At 56.9% G+C, this 5,120-nt stretch overlaps 1 long non-coding RNA gene across 1 annotated transcript; it reads left to right on the top strand.

The window, feature by feature from the left end:
* The first annotated feature begins 2,512 nt into the window (after positions 1-2,512).
* LOC144248576 (uncharacterized) lies at positions 2,513-5,120 on the top strand. The gene is made up of 2 exons (XR_013341856.1): positions 2,513-3,603; positions 4,854-5,120. It is a non-coding gene; the product is annotated as an uncharacterized LOC144248576 (long non-coding RNA).

Below are 5,120 nucleotides of genomic sequence, written 5' to 3'. Positions count from 1 at the left end.
TGAAAAGTGCTGCCGCCTTGTGGGCACAGGGCGGTACTGCAACCCCGCCGCCCACGGCCGCCCTCTTGGGAGTGGCTTGGTGCAGACTCGCTTGGAAAGTGCTGCCGCCCTGTGGACAAAGGGCGGTACTGCAACCCGGCCGCCCTCTTGGGAGTGGCTTGGCGCGGACTCGCTTGAAAAGTGCTGCCGCCTTGTGGGCACAGGGCGGTACTGCAGCCCCCCAGCCAGCGCCCGGCAAAATCACCGAGACGGGGCGAGGGGCGGCAGCGAGCGGCGAGCGGGGCGATGTCTGTGAGTGAGGGGAGGGCTGGAGGCGGCTCCGCGGCGGCGCCGGATTAGGATGGCAGCGGCGAGGGAGGCTTTCTGTCCCGTTCCGGCCGCCGTCCGTACCGGAACGCTTTGTGCCTTTCTGTCCCTCGCCGGCCGCCGTCCCCCACGTGTCGGGAGCCCGGCGCCGCCGTGATGGCGGCGGGCGGTGGGACCGGGCTCGGGCGGCTCTGGAGGCGCTGCTGGAGGTGGGATTCGGGGCCCGGCGCGCTGAGGGCGGCGGCACCGGGGGGACAGCGGGGGAGGGCGGGCGGGAGCAGCCGGAGGGGACCCGGCACCGGGAATGGGATTGGGGGGGGGCGGGACACACGGACAGGCCCCGGAGCCCCCGGGACCCCCAAAACGCCACCGAGACCCCCAAAAAACCCCCCGGGACCCCTCAGAACCCTCTGGGACCCCCCAAAAATAACCGGGAGCCCCCCGGTCCCGCAGGGCGAAGGCGCTGGCGCTGACCGGGAACCGGGGAGTGGAGCCGGCCGTGGACTGGTGAGGGGGGACCCCAAGAACACTCCCGGCACCCCCAAAAATACCCGGCGGGATCCCCCAAAAACAGCCCCGGGACCGCCATAAACAGCCTCGGGAACCCAAAAATTCCCTTCAGGACCCCAACCCCCCCCCAGGACCCCCAAAATTCCTCCCAAAAACCCCTTGAAACCTCCAAACTTCTCCCCAGGACTCCAAAGCCCTCCCTGGGACGCCCAAAATTCTCTTTGGGACCCCAAAACTCCCCCTGGGACCTCCAAATTTCCCTTTAGGACCCCTGAAATTCCTCCTGGGACCCCCAAAACCCCCTGAGACCCCAAAAGTCCTCCTGGGATGCCCCAAAGACCTTCCAGAACCCCCCAGAACCCCCTCCAATTTTGGGTCCCCCCCCGATTCGGGGTTCCCCCCGGTTTTTGGGTCCCCAGGCTGGTGGCTCATGAGGACGACCCCGACTCGGACCCCGAACTCCCCCCGGGTTTGGGGGCGCCGCCCGCGGGCCTGGGGGGGCCCCGGCAGCCGCCGGCCCCCGAGGACGAGACCCAGAAGTGAATTTTGGGGGTCGGGGGGGAATTTGGGGGTTGGGGAGGAAAATTTGGGGTATGAGGAGCTCAGGGATATTTTGGGGTTCAGAGTGGTTAATTTGGGGTTTCAGGGTGTTTATGGGCAGGGTTTTCGGGTATTCTCGGGAGGGCTTTGGGGTATTCTTTGGTGGGTTTTAGGATATTTTTGGGTGGATTTTTTGGGGTATTTTTGGGAGGGTTTTGGGCTGGTTTTGGGGCATTTTATGGTGAGTTTTTTGGATATTTTTAGGAGGGTTTGGGTAGTTTTGGGTGGGTTTTTGGGGGGCATTTAGGACGATTTTGGGGTATTTTTGGGTGGGTTTTGGGCTGAAGGCGGCTCAGCGGCGGCGCTGGAGAAGGATGGCAGCGGCGAGGGGGGCCCGGCGGGGCCCTGCCTTTGCCAGCCCCTCCTGCCGCCCTCCTTGGAATGGTTTGGGGCAGTATGGGGTTATTGAGGTAGGAGTAATTATTTTGTTGTTGTTGATTTAATGTGGGGTTTTTTTGTTTGTTTGTTTGTTGTTGTCGTTTGATGTATTTGGTTTGTAGAGCAGGAACTGTAGACAGAATCCTGCAGAAGTAATATGGAATTTGTCCTCCCAAAACCCGCCCGGCTTCCAACCACTTTCAGCACGTGGTCTTCCTTAGCAGCACATGGTTCCCCCACACTTGGGAGCCGGTGCACTCTACTTTTCTCTCCTCCTTTGCTGACAGATCCTGCTGAGGCTGAGGACAAAGCCCTACCCCTACACGGACAAGGCAGCAGACCTGGTTCGGGAAGCCAGCGTGCTCCAGGCTGCTCCAGGACTCTGATCAAACATCAGCATCCCCGTCTCTCACGTTGATGGTACGTGGTAACCCCTTAAGAACAGAATTCCACCTTTTCTAACCCTAAGCAGCAAACTGGGGACGGATAACTCTAGAAATCCTGTCATGTAAGGACCTCCAGGATTCAGCCCTCCATGTGTCCTTGGTATCAGAGGTTGGAATTGCAGAGTTGCCACTTTACCCCCAGACGTAATTTTTGATGTGGTTGTGCCACTTTAACAGTATTTGAAATCTCTCTTCGTGTTCTTGCAGCAGCATTTTCGAAGCACAATGGAAATCTAGCCCTTCTGCCGGGAGCGGTTCACAGATTCGTGGAATCCCAGAAGGGTTTGGATGGGAAGGCACCTTTTTTTAAAGCTCGTCCCGTTCCAGCCCCTGCCATGGGCAGGGACACCTTCCACCATGCCAGGGTGCTCTAAGCCCTGTCCAGCCTGGCCTTGGACACTTCCAGGGATCCGGGGGCAGCCACAGCTTCTGTGTGCAACCTGTGCTGAGGTGCCCTGAGGAAATGTGTGAGCCGGAGGGAGCCGGGGCCGGGCGGAGGGAGCCGAGCTGTGGGAGTGGGCGAATGGAGGCGGGAGCGGGCGGGACTAGGCGAGCGTGGGCGAAAGCGGCCGAAAGGGGCCGAGGAGGCGAGCGGAGCCGAGCTTTGCCGAGTTCAGCCGAGGCGAGCCGAGCTTTGCCGAAGAGGCGAATGGAGGCGAATGCGGCCGGAAATAGCCGAGCGTGGCCGAAAGTAGCCGAAGCTGGCCGAGGAGGCGAGTCCAGCCGAACGGAGCCGAGCTCTGCCGAGCGCAGCAGCCCGGGCGGGGCTGAGCCGGGGCGGAGCCGGGGCGCCGGGAGGATCCCCTCCTGTCCCTCTCTCTCCCGCTCCATGCTCCTGCCCGTGTTCAGTTACCTCTCTTTCCCCCGTTTCCGTGTCCCCCCCAAACCCGGCTCCTTCCTGTCCTGTCCTGTCCCTGCCCCGCTGCTCCGTTCCATTCCCCCTCTCGGTGGTGTGAGATGAGATTTGAGCCCTTTCTGACACCCACGCGTGCTCTTTGTGTTGTCAAATCCCGCGTGTGAGCCAGAAGCTCTCCCTGCCTATTTTGCAGGTGGATGTGCCATTCAAAGCCCTGGAGGCAGGGCTGAGCACCGGCGAGCCGCGCGTGGCTGCTCTGCACAGGGGGCGTGGCAGGAAACACTCGCTGAGTGCCGGAGGAGCGAACGGGAGCCTTGGCCCTGCCATCCTCTGGGATCTGCGGGGACACTGCAAGCACTGGCAAAGAGCCGAGAGCCATGGGAGCAGCGCTGAGCGAGGCTGTGTCCCAGCCAAGGAGTTCCTCCTGTGTCCCTTAAGAGGATACCCCAGGGCTGGTTTTCTGCATCAAGACTTCTGATCAGACCATCTGTAGACCTCTGGCTTAATGTAAATATTTATTTATATGTTTGTCTCTGACAGCAAAGCACGTATCTCCTGACTTCCCTGCTATTCAGTATCTGCTGAACTGGCTGTGCATTTTTCCTAAGCTAAGGAAAACCCTCCCTCTGATTCTGTAATTTCCAAAGGAGCAGCATTGAGTCACTTATGTTTTTCTTGTCTCCATAACTTTAGCTTGACTCGTGCTCAAGGACAGGAATGACTCAAGAACTGTATGTGGTGAATTGTTAGTTTGGCAGGGGTTTTTGCAAATTCAGGGCTAAAATGTGATGTAAGAAAAGGCTTTTATTGCAGCAGTTAGATTTTTGCAGCATGGCAGATTTTCAAGCCTCTAAGTAAATCACTTCATTCAGATTTAAACTCTCTTGAAATATGCTTGATATGTTTTGGGGTTTTTTTCATTGTTATGCTACTTTTCGTTTTGGTTTGATTTGGCTTTCTTTTTTGCCTGGCGTGGGAAAATTTTACAGCTCTCACTTTTTTCTTCTCCAGTTGAGTATAGTGTTACCTTCTTAATTCAAAAACCATTTGCTGTATGGAAAAAGCACCTTGCCTTTGTGAAGGGCCAGGTGGGAACTGTTTTAATGGCCAGTGGCACAGCCCTGTAGCACACAATTCCCAGGAAGTGGGGAGCCCTCTGCCAGGCAGAGCCACCTGGCCAGGTTCCTGCGGGTGCTGCTGCTGTACCCGGCTGATGAGGTGAGAAGCAGCTTGGCTTTATTGCCAAAATAAAACTCACCCGTTTTCCTATGAATCCCAGCAAAGTGGTCCCAAAGGCTCTGTCACTCAGTCTCTGCTTCCATTGGTGTGGAGAGGCTGGATCCCAGTTATCACCCCAGCAGTGCCCCTGCCTCCCTTTTCCCCACTTTTCTGTTCCAGTCGTGCGAAATATTCAGGCTTTGTTTTCTTCCCCCTGCGGTTCACTGCAGATCCCAGAAAACCCACAGGAGGGAAGATCATTCCTTGTGCTTCCGCCTCCAGGTGAGAGAGGAGATGGTCACATCCTAGGAGCCTGATTTTGGAATGTTTTCTGGAATTGGCCCAGTGGCTTTTACTTCTGGGGTTCCTGGAGTCTGTCCGTGGCAGGTCCAGCCCGTGCTTCAACTGAGAGCCCTCAGTCCGCAGGGAAATGAACCTTTGGGGAAGTTCTTACAGCTCTGCTTAGTGCTTTATGAATGGTGATGATTTTCTGGAAGTAGGCTGTCCATTCTGACCCTTTTTCTTCCCTCTCCCTGCAGACTGTACCTGCTGAGAGGCTGAGGTGAGACCAGGATCTGTAAAATCCCTGACTCTCCGTGTTTTCCCGAGGCTGAAGCCGTGTTTGCTGTCAGTGACGACAGGGTGGGAGATGCTAAACACTGAAAACTTTGGGGTTTTTCCCCTGAACTCCCCAAGACTCTCTGCAGCTGTGCCCTGTCTATCTCTTGAAAGAGTTTCTGGATTTACAAAGGTTTTTACATTCTGCAATATTTATCTATAACTCGATTAAAAAGAATCCTACTGTA

This window comes from Lonchura striata, unplaced genomic scaffold, assembly GCF_046129695.1.
Source record: "Lonchura striata isolate bLonStr1 unplaced genomic scaffold, bLonStr1.mat Scaffold_187, whole genome shotgun sequence".
Taxonomy (NCBI): domain Eukaryota; kingdom Metazoa; phylum Chordata; class Aves; order Passeriformes; family Estrildidae; genus Lonchura; species Lonchura striata.
The sequence above is the reverse complement of the archived record's forward strand: the minus strand, read 5'-3'. Positions and strand labels throughout refer to the sequence as shown.